A 16500-nucleotide genomic window follows, 5' to 3' on the forward strand; every position below is an offset into this window, starting at 1 on the left:
AGAAAGGCTGGGGTTTCAGCTGAAGTCAAGCTTCAGTCTGATACCATGGGCAGTTCTGGTGCTGGAACTACACCAGAGTTGGTCCCGCCTTGAAGCAAGGGAACCAACAGCATCTCTGACATGGGGGTCATAATAAACACCATTCAAGTTTATTGTGAAATTTAGGGGAGCATAGTGACTATCACATAGTAGGTCTTCTGAGAAAGTTTCTGATCGTCCCTCCTTGTAGCTTTGTGTCAATTCTGAATATTTACCAACAGCCGTATTCCCTCCTCCCTTGTTCAGTGAATGGTTTGCTAGAGGTGCTTCTGATCACATAGAGATCTATTGCTGTTCCCTCCCATTAGAATTTCCTTGTAGAGCTAATTATTCACATATTTAAAAACACAACCCTTTTCTTCAGTAATGAGGCTGTGAGCATGTTTCTTTTTCACAGGCACTATGAATAAAAAATGCTGGAAAAGTGTTCTCCCCACAAATGCTGGGCAGAACACTTTAGTTCCGGAATCTGCATATCAAAACATTTTGTCTGACTTACTCCACTCAGTATGACAATCTCTAGATCCATCCATATTGCTGCAAATAGCATTATTTCATCCTTCTTATGGCTGAGTATTATTCCATTGCATATATGTACCACATCTTTATCCATTCCTCTGTCAATGGACATTTAGATTGCTTTCTTGTCTTGGCTACTGTAAACACTGCTGCAATGAACATTGGGGTACATGTACCCTTTCGGACCATGTTTTTCTCTGGATATATGCCCAGGAGTGGGATTTCTGGATCATATGGTAGCTCTCTTTTTAGTTTTTTAAGGAACCTCCATACTATTCTCCATAGTGGCTGTACCAATTTACATTCCCACCAACAGTGTAGGAAGGTTTCCTTCTCTACACACCCTCTCCAGCATTTATTGTTTGTGGATTTCTTGATGATAGTCATTTTGACTGGTGTGAGGTGATATCTCACTGTAGTTTTGATTGGCAGTTCTCTAACAATTAGCGATGTTGGACATTTTTTCATGTGCCAAAATATCGTATGATATCGCTTACATGCAGAATCTAAAAAGAAATGATAGAAATGAACTTATTTAGAAAACAGAAACAGACTCACAGACTTAGAGAACCAACTTATGGTTTACCAGAGGGGAAGAGTTGGGGGAAGACATAGATAGGGAGTTTGGGATTGACATGTACACACTGCTATATTTAAAATGGATAACCAACAAGGACCTACTGTATAGCACAGGGAACTCTGCTCAATATTATGTAAAAACCTAAATGGAAAAAGATTTTGAAAAAGAATAGATACATGTATATGTATAACTGAATCACTTTGCTGTACACCTGAACTATAACAACATTGTTAATCAACTATATTCCAATATAAAATAAAAATTTAAAAAAAAGACATTTTGTCTTCTTAGGAGAATCCTGACTCTTGGCAAAGAAAAGAAAAAGTAGGTGAGGAAGTGGGGGGATGGATTCTAAAACAATTTTATCTTTATTGCTAATCTAGAAACCTAGGCGTTTGATCATTACATTAGAAAATGACACAGTGGAACATGTTGACAGCAATAAGAGTCATTTAACAAGTAGAATCAGCCTTACTTTATAAAATACCGTAACACTAGAGACCAGCTTTGTACTTTGCCTCTGTCCATTTTCTAAGGACAATTTGGAAGGCTGTGTGTTCTGGTTACCTGAGAGTCTTTTTCAGAAAACTATTTTTCTCCCCCAAACTTTATTGTTAAAAAAATCATTCTAAAATCACCCCAAACTGTGTACCTTTGCAAATAGACAATTGAAATTTTTATACTCTAAGCCACAAGGGGGTGTTAGGTGGGATGTGAGCCAAGCAGAGCACCAAAGCCCAGTCAACCCCAGTTGTGAGCAGCTTCATCTTTTTACGCCTGGGGGCCACAGAAATATCAGCATTTTTGCTCTGAGCCAAAGGGCACAAAACTAAGAAAGTACTGGGCAAAGGACTGAAGATGAAGGAGATGGAAGAAACTGAATCAAAGGCCAGGGTCTTGGGTTGGTTTCCTCTCCTGTAAAATGATAAAAGTATCCATCCAGGATATTGCTATGAGAGCTGAATCAGTCAATATATGCAAATCACTTCATCTAGTGGTATACAAGAATTCAGTATTATTCCTACTAAATAAGGACCTTAACAAAGTACGTGGCACATAATAGGAGTTTTGTGTGCGATCTGTGGTAAAAGGAATTCAGGAACCCCAAAATCAGATATTTTATGAAAGGAGAGCCACACGGGAGAATAAGAGGAAATTAAACTTCACACTACAAAGAATTATAGAAAGTTCTTCACACTCAGGATCACATGTAATATTTTAAACCGCCTTGGACAACCTATTGTGGTCTATTTTAGAGATGAGGAAATTGAAGCTTAGAGAGGTCCAGTGACTTGCCCAAATTCATACACTCACAGAAAAAAATCTCTGTTTAGCTGGAAAGATGCTTCACAGCTTGTCATTTAACATATTATGTTTTTAGATTGTCTGACTGTCTTGGATCCCCATTCACAAATTTGAGGGACTTGCTGGCTATCCCAACCAAATATCCTTTGGTCCCAAGTTAAGGTGCCCTTGCAGTAACTTGCTGGTTCCTCATTAAGCATGTGAGGGGGGCAGTTCTTGGAGAAAAGACTGTAGGGCAGACCAAACCAAAGGTGTCCATGCCCTAGGAGAGCTTATGCTAAATACTCTTATATGATAAAGATAGTTGGTGATCAAAGGACTCTTGCCTTCATTCAGTCATTCAACAAACTTTTGAGAGTTGGCAGTGTGTAAGGTCCCTATGACAGATGTTTTACCAAAGATAAAGGATATTTACCGGGAGGCTTCAAATTTGAAGGAAGAACCAGGCTTCGAGAAGGCGAGGAGCTCAGCTTCAACCACATTCTCTCCTTAAATGGGTCTTCCAGATCAAATTTCTCAAAGACTCTCATTGTTTCAGCCTTAGTTTCATTCTGATCCCTCGACTAGCTCTTGGGTTAGGACACCCAATTGAGAAACCCAGAAACCCACTAGGATCACACTGGATAGGGATAACAAAGGACAAAAATAGAGCTATTATCAGTTGAAAAGAGGGAGAGATGCTGTGATCTTAAAACCAACAGAGGTTCATTCTGAACAGCACTGTTAATGCTGGAATACAAGAAGAAAAAATATTCCCTTACCTTCAAGAAGATTTTAGACTGAGAGAGATAAGACACGTATACAAACATGTGTATATGTGATATATTCACTACAGAAAGCCCTCAGTGCTTCACTCCCCTCTGAACCACATTCTTTGTAACGTGGTTCTGTGACACCTTCCATCAAGAAGCAGAGCCAGTTTCTGGCTCCTCGCACCCGGGCTGCCTCGAGAGCTACTTTCACTAATAAATGCAGCAGGAGGGCCCATGTGCCAGTTCCAGCCCACCTGTCCCAGCCAAAGCTACCCTGGACCACCTCAAGGCTGCTGAGCCCCAAGCATGAGGACCCAGCAACAAAGAGCAGGGCCACCTCCCAGTCTACAGCTGACCATAAACACAGCTGTGAGACCACAGGAGACCCGAAGGATAGCCCAGCTGACCCATAGTCTTATGATCAATACTACATTTTTACTATTTTAAGCCACTGAGTTTGGGGGAGTTTATTATGCAGTAATAGCTAACTGAAATTTATGTATTTATAATCCAAGAGAGCATTCAAAGGCAGTTAAAGAAGGCCAGAACTAAATATTACAGGAGTTCAGAGGAAGAGTTGGCTTCTGGATTAGAAAAACAGGAATGAATATTATGGTCCTCAGTCCCCTTCTCATAGAGGTAGTGATATTGTGAGTTAGCTTTGCAGATTAAAAAGAATTTCCTCAGGTAAAGATAAAAGGAGAGCATAACATCTTTATTTTTAATAAGAGTAATTCTTCATTTGAAGTTTTCAATGTCTTTCTAATGTATTTAATATCTTTAAAAAAGGTTTAGGGCTTCCCTGGTGGCGCAGTGGTTAGGAATCCGCCTGCCAATGCAGGGGACGCTGGTTTAAGCCCTGGTCTGGGAAGATACCACATGCCGTGGAGCAACGAAGCCTGTGCGCCACAACTACTGAGCCTGCGCTCTAGAGCCCGTAAGCCACAACCACTGAGCCCACGTGCCACAACTACTGAAGCCCGCGTGCCTAGAGCCTGTGCTCTGCAACAAGAGAAGCCACTGCAATGAGAAGCCTGCGCATTACAACAGAGTAGCACCTGCTCGCCGCAACTAGAGAAAGCCCTCGTGCAGCAACAAAGACCCAACTCAGCCAAAAATAAATAAATTAATTAAATAAATTTTTAAAAAGGTTTATTCCTTTCCCCTGTGACTGAGAAGAAATTGTATAGATACATAAATTTCTTTTCCTCACATAGCAAGAATCAAGACTAGAATTACAGTTCTGGAAAGGCGATTGTATTTCCAGTGACACTCTACAGCAAACACCTACATCACCCCAGCACCTGTTAAATAAAACATGCATATTTTATTTATAAAGGTCAACTAATTAGCAAGAGTGAGTTTTTATAAAACAGAATTTAAAAGGCAATTATTCTAAGACAGAAACCTAATTGTTATACATTTAACATGTTGAATTATCCAAGAAGAAAGAAAGAAAGCAAGAAAGAAAGAGAGAAAGAGGGAGAGAGAGAAAGAGAGAGGGAGAGAGGGAGAGAGGGAGGGAAGAAAAAGAAAGAAACCCTATAACATTATTCAAGTGGTCCCTAGAAGGTCACCAATGAGAGCTCATCACCTCTCTCACCCGTGATTCAATTATTAAAGTTCAAATTCTAATAATATTGTGAAATAATGAACTATAGGATAAGAATGTTTTTCAAACAAAGTACACGGAAATGAGAATTACTGCTACAGAATAAAACTGTACTACTGATAAAACCATTATCAGAAAACAATTAAATAAAGGGGAAAATTCTGGAGCACAATTACAATAAAATAATAAACACACAGAAGAGAAAACGCCCTTTCCATGTTCCCAGACGCAATCACATAATCACATTTTCCTCACAGAAACAGAATCACACACACACACACACTGGGTATCAAGAAGTTATATCAGAACAGTGCTTAAAAGCAGTATACATTAAAGAAAAACAGGAGAAATTATTCTCCAAGTTGCAGTCAAAGTTATGACAGTGTTAACTTTACAAAACCCAGTTCTGATTGGGGCTATCCACTGCCTGAAAATGCTCAGTGGGTCCCTATTATTTACAGAATCAAAATTGAAGTATTAGGTGAGACTCCCTAAAAGCAGAGTCAGGGACTGTTGTGCCCGTCCTTTGGTAAGGTGTGTCCTCAGAGGAAGGGAGGTAAGGGAAGCAGGAAAGGACGGGTTCGAGGGGCCAAGCGAGAATGTGGCCTGGGCTGGAGTCTCAGCTCACCCCATCCCACAAGAGCTCTGAGGCATGAACAGCACCGCAGAGCTGCCTCGTCATGAAGCAAGGAGCAGGCTCTTACACCCCCAGATCGCTACTGGCTGCAGGTTTCCCTGGTGAGGTTGTAACCTCTCAGGCATTTCTGGATGAGGTGGCTCCTACAGAATGGGGAGACTGGAGAAGTGGCAGAGATTAACCAACACTCACAGCAGCTAAAGGAAGAACACACTGGCCAGGCAAAGGGGTCTCGGTGGGACACCAACAGCATCTTCTATGCATCTGTAATCCCGCCCGGACAGCCTTGCTGTCCTAAGCTCCCCTCTCCCCCACTCCCCCCAAGCATGGCACATAGGTACACGTTAACAGCGATGATTTCACAGAGTCTGTTGCCTCGCACTGGACTCCCCTTTCCTCTTTTTCCTCTTCCAAAGCTCCACCTTATTCTTTGTAATCAAGTGCAATTGTTACCCTCTCAACAAAGTCCCCTTTGATCCCCAGAAAGGATCCGTTACTTATTTTTCTCTATTTCAAGGCCCTTTGTATAATTCACTCTTATGGTATAGCCCATCATTTAAGATATTTGTTAAATGCATTAACCCCCTGGCTAAATCATCAGTCCCATGAGGACGGGGATTGCATGTGGCTGTTTTCCCGTCCCCAACATTGAAATACGGGGCCTGGAGTAGGGTCGTGGCTCTGTGACTGATTGGTGAATAAATAGATGCCTACATGAGAACAATGGTCTTCTCTGGAGAAGAACAAAGTCATTCATTCAGCTTTGGCTTTCTATTCCAACCGGACAATCCAGTGAGCTGTGTCACTGCAATGTCCTGTCTGAGCAGCCTGTTTACTCATAACCTGGGAGGCTTTTAGCCAAAATACTGCATTGTCCATTTCACTGGCGTGGGGCACACCAACAATTAAACGAGGACAATAAAAGGACCACATTCAAGCAAGTGCTGATGCAATTACTGGCCATCAGTCACTGGATTCAATTATGTCCAAAAGGAAACATTGAAAACTAAGGGGTAAAAAGAAGGTGCGGATATTGAAAGATAGCGGTCAGACTCACCTTTGCTTCTTAGATCTTTTTAGGTACAGTGATCAAAATGAACTTGCTTATCTTCTCATAGATTTTTTGACCAGTTTTCCCCACTTCCACTTGTTATGAGAGAGACCCAATTCTGAGGCGGGAGTTTTTAAAGACGTATGACACATACCCTGAAAAGTGCACAAACCATAATTAATTAGTTAATAATTAATCATAAATTAATTTTTACTCGGTGAGCACACCTATAAAACCAGCACACACATCAAGAAGTAGAACATCATCAAGAGGCCGGAAATTTCCTGGGTTCCCTCTCAGTCATTACCCTCGAGGGTTACTAGTATCCTGGTTTCTAACACTGTATATTAGTCCAGCCTGCTTAGGAAGAAGGAGAGTCATACAGGGTACACTTTTCTATCTGGCTTCTTTCACTGAACAGTATGTTCATGAGATTCAGGCAGGATGTTGTGTAGAGTTGCACATTATTCATTGTCACTGCTATGTCACAAGCCATTGCATGAATTATGCCATGACTGATTGGCCACTCTGCTATTTATTGATGAGCAGTTGGGTTGTTTTCAGTTTGGGGCTATTAAGATAGCGGTGCCACAAGAATTCTCATACATATTATCTGGTAAACATAGTATGCGTTTCTGTTCAATTCATTACGTTAATGCAGCATAAATGTATTTGATGGTCATCTGTCTTTGTCAAATTACTAGACTGTTAGGTAGAAAATAAAGCCATCCACATTAAAAATAAATTACATTATGAAAAAGTAAATAAAAGAAAAATTGGACACATGAATCAAATGCAACCAATTTTTTAAAAAAATGATTCAGAATAATAGGTATATGGGATTCATTATACTATTCATTCTAATTTTTTGCATATCTGATTTATTTTTCAAAATTAAGGTTTAAAACTTGTGCTTCAAAGTGATCAGTGGAAAATTTCAACAACTATCCCCAAGTAGATGTAAAATTCATGCATGTAATCAGAGAATACAGGCCTATTTAGCTTTGTAAATACTGCCAAAGAGTATTGCAAAGAAATATGACCAATTCAAACCTGACTTTTTCCAGTTTTATGGAGACATAATTGACATACACTCTGTATAAGTTTAAGGTTCACAGCACGCTGATTTGATTTACATATATTGTAAAAAGAAAAAAAATTCTCCGTGTGATGAGAGCTCTTAGAATCTACTCTCTTAACAACTTCCCTATAAATCATACAGCAACGTTACCTATAGTCATCTTGCTGTACGTTACTAGTACTTACGTATAACTAGAAGTCTGTACCCTTGGACCACCTGCCTGATTCCGCCTCTCCTATCTCCCACCTCTCATAACCACACACCCGATCCCTTTTCAAACCTGAATTTTTAAAATCCAGACTTTCATTGTACAGATGGACCAGTGTATTCCTAATAGACCCAGCCTGGGCGACCAAGTGTGTAAGATACATAATAACTATGGCTGGGCTCATTCATTCTCTATCACTAAAGGTAAATAAATCAATAGGAAGGATGAGAACACATTTTGTGGTGGATTATTTACTACATACGTTTAACCTGGGTCGACCAGACCAGGTGACACCAATTTCTATTCCTATTCACTTTTCCTCCTTTGCTCAGAAATCTTCAGTCCAGATATTGAACTATTTTTTGGCAATAGAGCACTACGTACTAATACAAATGTGTGGTCCTGGAGCCTTATTACTTTAGCAGGAAATAGCTAGTGCCTCATAATTGAGAACTGGGTTCTGAGGAAACTGATTGTTAAATGTTCATGGGAAGTAAGAGTAGTAAAAAAAAATCTGCTGGAAAGGGGTTTGTAAGTATTTTTAAATTTCTGTTTTCTCTATGATACCATGAAGTCCATGACTGTGAACATCTGGTTCATGGTTGCTACCCAGACATCTTGTAAAGTGCCTGACACAGAGTAGTTTTCAGTAACGCTTGTGCACCTAGTTGCTCGTAATATTCATCATGACTCTTGTGCATTTAGGCGAGAGGTCTTAAAGTTGCTCAAAAAGCTGCTCAAAGAAACTCTGTGTGTGTGTGTGTGTGTGTGTGTGTGTGTGTGTGTGTGCCACTATTTTGGTAAATGGACATCATGGCTTGTGACAGCATGTGATATCATGGCTTTCACTGATTCTGAATTAGAATAAAGGTGAACATGTCTAGTGCTATTTTTCACTTGACTTGATCCAAACCAGTTTGGATCCACACAGGGTGTAAACTAAATGACTGAGGTCACAACTCAATCCAGACTGAAACTGAGAAACTACAGCTGGATGACAAATTGGTCAATTCCACGTACAAACTGAATAATGATAAATGTGCCCACTGGGTACTAGAAACAGTATCTAGATTAGATGCACTGTCTCTAACTCCTACAATGCCGTGAGCAGGCATCATTAGTCTCACTATTCAACTGAAAATGAGAGCGATGAAGTGGCTGACCAAGACCACTTACTTAGTAAACAGAGTGGGGGTTGATTCCAAGCCTGGCTATGTTTGATTCCAAACCTTTTGCTAGTTCTGCTATATCTCAAAGCCCAGGGATTATTTATTTAGTGTCAGGATGGAAAATTAGGAAAAAAACAAAGCATAACAAAGTGTCGAGACTCCTAAGACCATGTGGGTGTGGAGGATGCAATGCAAGGTTTCTCCCAGGTGGACAGGCCAGCTAGCAAGCCTGCAGTGGTGCCATGGCAACGTGCAGTATCCTTAGCAGAGTCACATTAGGTGATGGATGCCTGTTTTTTGGTTTATAGTGTGTGGGGTTTTTTAACCAGATATTAAGAGAACAAAATGTTTTTTATTATCGGTGTCTTTATTTGAAAATCACTCTGCACATGGACCTCTGGGGAAATGCTGCTCCATCTTTCAAAGGCAAATTTGCATTTTACACATAGAAGAGTTCTTTCTTGTGATTTGCTTTTCAGTGGGAGCTCTCCAAGGCCCCTTCTTTGGGTTTTAAAATGCTATGATTTTACATCTCATCAAATATAATATAAAAGTTCAAGTTTAATATATCTTACAAAAATTGCCTTCCTGTAGATTATGCCCTTCAGCTATCATTTTAAATTGTAATTTGCAGTTTTGAAATTCTTCCATAAAAGAAGATGTTTTCTTTAGTCAAAATAGAAGTAACTTAATTTTTATTGTCTGGCTAAATTGATCCACTTTTATCCTTTTGTTTGAAGGAGTTGTCATGAATTTGTAGAGTTGCCCCATTTTCCAGGGAAATATATGCATTCTTTGGGTCTCAGAGAATGAAAAATTTGACTTTAAAAGGCACTTAGGATGAAATAGCTATAATTCTATTGCAGTTTTATTATTGAATTCAGTTTTTAAGGGACAAAAGATATTAATTAGCTTAGGTAGCCCTCAACACAATTCAATATATATTTTGGAGCATGTAATACATATGAGTCTCTCGAACATTGAAATAAGGTAAAAAGGGTCTCTTTCATTAAAAGAGTCCACAGAGGAATAGGGTTATTTTGAAAGCTAGTTAAAGCGAGTAAAGGGTCATAGAGGAGTTGGCTTAGAACTGATGATATGAGTATTTTGCATAAAGCCCACTGTGTCTTTATTAACTTAGTTCAACATTAGTGCTCAAAAACTATGTTGAAAGAATGGATGGCCAGCATGATAAATACCTGGAGATAACTTTATTTCATCCATACCTTTCATGAGCTCTAAAAACTATGCATGCTTCATCTGTACTTTCCTTAGATCACTTCCTCTTCCTGGATGAATGTCAAAGGCATTATGGAATTAAAAGACCAACACTTTTCCTGTGATATTGCAAAGTCCTTGTAAAAATACTTGAAGTGGTATTTAAATGACAACTCAAAAGGTAACAAAATTATTTCTAGTTGAAAGAAAAGTCAGGCAGATAGAAAATTTATAGAGATCCATGTAAATGATATGCAGTGAAAGTAAACTGAGAGAAGAAAGATATCTGCCAGGCTTAATTCACGTCACTCATTTTAAAATTGACACAAAGGTAGTTAAAATCACTAACTTATGTTGAAACATTCTCTATTGATTGACAGAAGAATGCTAAATGATGTTGACAAATGATAAGCCACATAAAATAGCCACACTCAAATTTGAGAACTGTTGCTGTGCAAGTGTATTAGTCTGGTCAGACTTCCATAACAAAATACTCAGATTGGCTGGCTTAAACAACAGACATTTATTTTCTCATGGTTCTGGAGGCTGGAAGGCCAAGTTCAAGGTGCCAGCAGCACAGGTTTCTTGTGAGGACTCTTTTTCTGCCTCAAAGATGGATGTCACCACCTTGCCTTTCCTCTGTGTGGGCACTGCTATTGTTGCTCCCTCTTCTTATAAGGGCACCGGTTCTATTGGATTAGAGCCCCACTCTTATGGCCTCATTTAAACTTAATTACTTAAAGATCCTATCTCCAAATATAGTCACACTGAGACTTAGGGCTCCAACACAGGGATTGGGGGAGGTACAATTCAGTCCATAAAAATGGGGCTCACTATCAATGTCAGCACAGAAATCTCCAACATCTTAGAAAATCAACTACATAAATTGCCCAAGATTCTTGGCAATTTTTTAATCAACATTGTCTATCCAAAAGGTTAGCATCTCTCATGTACCAGCATAATTTCGATTGGAATAGTAATATCTTGCTGGCTAATTTGTTGCATAATTCTGTACTATTGTATCCTTCGAGAAATAGTTTACTTTATATTTAGACATAATTAGTTTTCTTCTTCATCATCCAATTCTTAAAATTCATCCAAAATGTTCCAACACTGACTACCCTTCCCCTCGAACAGTGCCAGCTTCAGCAACACTTTTTTCTTTAAAATGGAAGCTCACATAAGCAATTATCAGCATCTCAGCTTTTGAAAGAAACTTTCTTTTCCCAACTTGGGTAAATGAATAGAAAGCAATTGTTACTTCAGCTACTGTACACTAAATTATCACAGTAATAGCTTATGAGTCAGGTTTATTTTGCACTCTTTTGAGCCCTTTTCCTGCAGAAAAATTTCCATCCTCCCCGTTTTCTCACTGTGATTTTGTAGGACCAAAAACACACTAACAGTAGACGTTCTTTTTGAATTTTTTTGCCTTTTTCCTTTGATGTTTGTTGTTGTTGTTGTTGATGTTTATGGGCCTTCTTTGCTCACTTTACATGGGTATCCAGACACTTTGAAGGTGCAAGTAAGAAGCATACTTCCACAGGTGCATGAGAGATGATGTCCTGGAATGATAATAACATTTTGGGTGAAGAAGATTTGAGTTCTGATTCTGGCTCTGCCAAATACTAAGTGTGCACCCTTGGGAAAGCTGCTTACCTTTTTACATCTTACCTTTCTCATCTACTAAGTGTAGAGGATAAAAGCAGTCTTAGAGAATTGCTGTAAACACCACAGATTTAAAAATATACTAGACAGAGACCTTCAAGATGGCAGAGGAGTAAGACATGGAGATCAACTTCCTCCCCACAAATACGTCAAAAATACAGCTACATGTGGAACAATTCCTACTGAACACCTACTGAATGCTGGCAGAAGACCTCAGAATTCCCAAAAGTCAAGAAAATCCCCATGTACCTGGGTAGAGCAAAATAAAAAAGAAAAAAAGAGACAAAAGAATAGGGACGGGATCTGTACCTCCTAGGGAGGGAGCTGTGAAGGAGGAAAAGTTTCCATACACTAGGAAGCCCCTTCACTGGTGGGGGTGGGGCGGGGAGAAGCTTTGGAGCCACGGAGGAGAGTGCAGAAACAGGGGTACTGAGGGCAAGGGGAGAGATTCCCTCACAGAGGATCAGTGCTGACCAGCCCTCACCAGCCTGAGATGCTGGTCTGCTCATGCGCTGGGACGGGTGGGGGCTGGGAGCTGAGGCTCAGGCTTCCGAGGTCAGACCTCAGGGAGAGAGCTGGGGCTGGCCACGTGAAGACAGCCTGAAGGGGGCTAGTGTGCTACAGCTAGCTGGGAGGGAGCCCGGGAAAAAGTCCAGACCTACTGGAGAGGCAAGAGACCACTGCATTGGGTACATGAGGAGAGGGGATTCCTGTTCCGTGTGCCCACAGATGACAGAGCACTACCTAAGTGAGCTCCAGAGACAGGCAAGAACTGCGGCTATCATGTTGGACCCGAGAGATGGGCATGGACAGCTAACATTGCTCTTGCTGCCACCAAGAATCCCGTGTGCAAGTGCAGGTCACTACCTGCACACATACCCACCCCACCCCCGCAGGAGCCTGTGCAGCACGCCACGGCCAGGATCCCATGATCCAGGAACAACTTCCCCAGGAGAACACATGACATGCTTCAGGCTGTTGCAACATCATGCTGGCCTCTGCCACCGCAGGCTCACCCCTCCTTCCAATTATGACTACAGTACCCCTCCCTCGCCCCAGCATCAGTGAGCAAGAGAGCCCTAATAAGCCGCTGCTTTAAACCCCTCCTGTCTGGGCAGGGAACAGATCTCTGAGGGTGGCCTACACACAGAGGCAGGGCCAAAACCAAAGCTGAACCCCAGGAGCTGTGCATTAAATCCCCACAGTCAACTTGATAAACCCTGCATCTGTGGAATACCTGAATAGACAATGAATGTTCCCCAAATTGAGGCGATGGACTTTGGGAGCAACTGTAGACTTGGGGTTTGCTTTCTACGTCTGATTTGTCTTTGGTCTTATGTTTATCTTAGTTTAGTTTTTAGTGCTAGTTATCATTGGTGGATTTCTTTATTGGTTTGATTGCTCTCTTCCTTTTTTTATTTTTTCTTTTTTCTCTTTGTGTGTGTGTGTGTGTGTGTGTGTGTGTGTATGTTTCTTTGGAGATGTTTGTTTAGTTTTTCTTTTACCATTTGTTTTGGGGTTTATTTGTGTTTTCTTCCTTTTCTTCCAACCCGTGTGGCTGGCAGGGTCTTGGTGCTCCGGCTGGGTATTGGGCCTGAGCCTCTGACGTGGGAGAGCCGAGTCCAGGACACTTGAACACTACAGACCTCCTAGCCCCACGTAATATTAATTGATGAGAGCTCTCCCAGAGATCTCCAACTCAACACTAATACCCAGCTCCACCCAACGGCCAGCAAACTCCAGTGCTGGATGCCCCATGCCAAACAACTAGCAAGACAGGAACACAAACACACCCATTAGCAGAGAGGCTGCCTAAAGTCATACTAAGTTAACAGACACACCAAAACACAACTCCGGAAGTGGTCCTGCCCACCAGAAGGACAAGATCCAGCCCCACCCACCAGAACACAGGTACTAGTCCCCCCAACCAGGAAGCGTACACAAGCCACTGAACCAACCTCACCCACTGGGGCCAGACACCAAAAATAACAGGAACTAAAAACCTGCAGCCTGCGAGAAGGAGACCCCAAACACAATAAGTTAAACAAAATGAGAAGACAGAGAAATATGGAGCAGATGAAGGAGAAGGTAAAAACCCACCAGACCAAACAAATGAAGAGGAAATAGGTAGTCTACCTGAAAAAGAATTCAGAGTAATGATAGTAAAGATGGTCCAAAATCTCAGAAATAGAATGAAGAAAATACAGGAAACATTTAACAAGGACCTAGAAGAACTAAAGGACAAACAATGACGAACAACACAATAAATGAAATTAAAAATTCTCTAGAAGGAATCAATAGCAGAATAACTGAGGCATCTGGGGTGGGGGTGGTGTGTGGGTACTGACCTGCGCTTCCACACAAGATTCGTGGTGGCAGCGGGATCAGTGTTAGCTGTCCATGCCCATCTCTCGGGACCAAGAACGGCTAAGTAACCTGGAAGACAGAATAGTGGAAATAACTGCTGCAAGGCAGAATGAAGAAAAAGAGAAAGAAAAGAATTGAAGACAGTCTCAGGGACCTCTGGGACAACATTAAATGTGCCAACATTCAAATTATAGGGGTCTCAGAAGAAGAAGAGAAAAAGAAAGGGTCTGAGAAAATATTTGGAGAGATTATTGTTGAAAAATTCCCTAACATGGGAAAGGAAATACTCAGTCAAGTCCAGGAAGTGCAGAGTCCCATACAGGATAAATCCAAGGAGGAACATGCCAACACAAATATTAATCAAACTATCAAAAATTAAATATAAAATGTTAAAAGTAGTAAGAAAAAAGCAACCAATACCATACAAGGGAACCCCCATAAGGTTAACAGCTGACCTTTCAGCAGAAACTTTGCAAGCCAGAAGGGAGTGGCAGGACATATTTAAAGTGATGAAAGGGAAAAACCTACAATGAAGATTACTCTACCCAGCAAGGATCTCATTCAGATTCGATGGAGAAATTAAAACCTTTACAGACAAGCAAAAGCTAAAAGAATTCAGCACCACCAAACCAGCCTTACAACAAATGCTAAACAAACTTCCCTAGGCAGGAAACACAAGAGAAGGGAAAGACCTACAAAAATGAACACAAAACGATTAAGAAAATGGCAATAGGAACATACATATTGATAATTACCTTAAATGTAAATGGATTAAATACTCCAACCAAAAGACCCAGCCTGGCTGAATGGATACAAAAACAAGACATGTATATATGCTGTCTACAAGAGACCCACTTCTGACCTAGGGACACATACAGACTGAAAGTGAGGGGAGGGAAAAAGATATCCCATGCAAATAGAAATGAAAAGAAAGTTGAAGTAGCAATCCTCATATCAGACAAAATACATTTTAAAATGAGGACTATTGCAAGAGATAAAGAAGGACACTACATGATGACCAAGGGATCAATCCAAGAAGAAGATATAACAATTGTAAGTATTTATGCACCCAACATAGGAGCACCTCAGTACATAAGGCAAATGCTAACAGTCATGAAAGGGGAAATCGACAGTAACACAATCATAGTTGGGGACTTTAAAACCCCACTTTCACCAATGGACAGATCATCCAAAATGAAAATAAATAAGGAAACACAAGCTTTAAATGATACATTAAACAAGGTGGACTTAATTGATATTCATAGGACATTCCATCCAAAAACAACAGAATACACTTTCTTCTCAACTGCTTTTGGAACATTCCCCAGGATAGATCACATCTTGGGTCACAAATCAAGCCTTGGTAAATTTAAGAAAATTGAAATCATATCAAGTATCTTTTCTGACCACAACGCTATGAGACCAAATATCAATTACAGGAAAAAATCTGTAAAAAATACAAACACATGGAGGCTAAATAATACACTACTTAATAACCAAGAGATCACTGAAGAAATCAGAGGAAATCAAAAAATACCTAGAAACAAATGACAATGAAAACACGATGACACAAAACCTATGGGATGCAACAAAAGCAGTTCTAAGAGGGAAGTTTATAGCTATACATTTCTACCTCAAGAGAAAAGAAAAATGTCAAAGAAACAACCTAAAGCAATTAGAGAAAGAAGAAAGAAAAAACCCAAAGTTAGCAAAAGGAAAGAAATAAATTTCAGATCAGAAATAAATGAAAAAGTAATGAAGGAAATGATAGCAAAGATCAATAAAACTAAAATCTGGATCTTTGAGAAGATAAACAAAATTGATAAACCTTTAGCCAGACTCATCAAGAAAAACAGGGAGAAGACTCACATCAACAGAATTAGAAATGAAAAAGGAGAAGTTACAACAGACACTGCAGAAATACAAAGGATCAGGAGAGATTACTACAAGCAACCCTATGCCAACAAAATGGACAACCTGGAAGAAATGGACAAATTCTTAGAAAGGTATAACCTTCCAAGACTGAACCAGGAAGAAATAGAAAGTATGAACAGACTGATCACAAGTAATAAAATTGAAACTGTGATTAAAAATCTTCCAACAAACAAAAGTCAAGGATCAGACGGCTTCACAGGTGAATTCTATCAAACATTTAGAGAAGAGCTAACACTCATCCTTCTCAAATTCTTCCAAAGAATTGCAGAGGAAGGAATACTCCCAAACTCATTCTACGAGGCCACCATGACCCTGATACCAAAACCAGACAAAGATATTACAAAAAAAGAAAATTACAG

At 40.2% G+C, this 16500-nt stretch overlaps 1 long non-coding RNA gene across 1 annotated transcript in view; it reads right to left on the reverse strand.

Moving 5' to 3' along the window:
* Positions 1-16500, reverse strand: part of LOC307198179 — a 180149-nt gene that overhangs the window by 77516 nt on the left and 86133 nt on the right. The window contains exon 3 of the long non-coding RNA XR_013831576.1: positions 6502-6650. This is a non-coding gene — a long non-coding RNA (uncharacterized lncRNA). The remainder of the gene's footprint in view (positions 1-6501; positions 6651-16500) is intronic.

The sequence above is a fragment of the Stenella coeruleoalba genome, assembly GCF_951394435.1.
Source record: "Stenella coeruleoalba genome assembly, chromosome: 15".
Taxonomy (NCBI): Eukaryota; Metazoa; Chordata; class Mammalia; order Artiodactyla; family Delphinidae; genus Stenella; species Stenella coeruleoalba.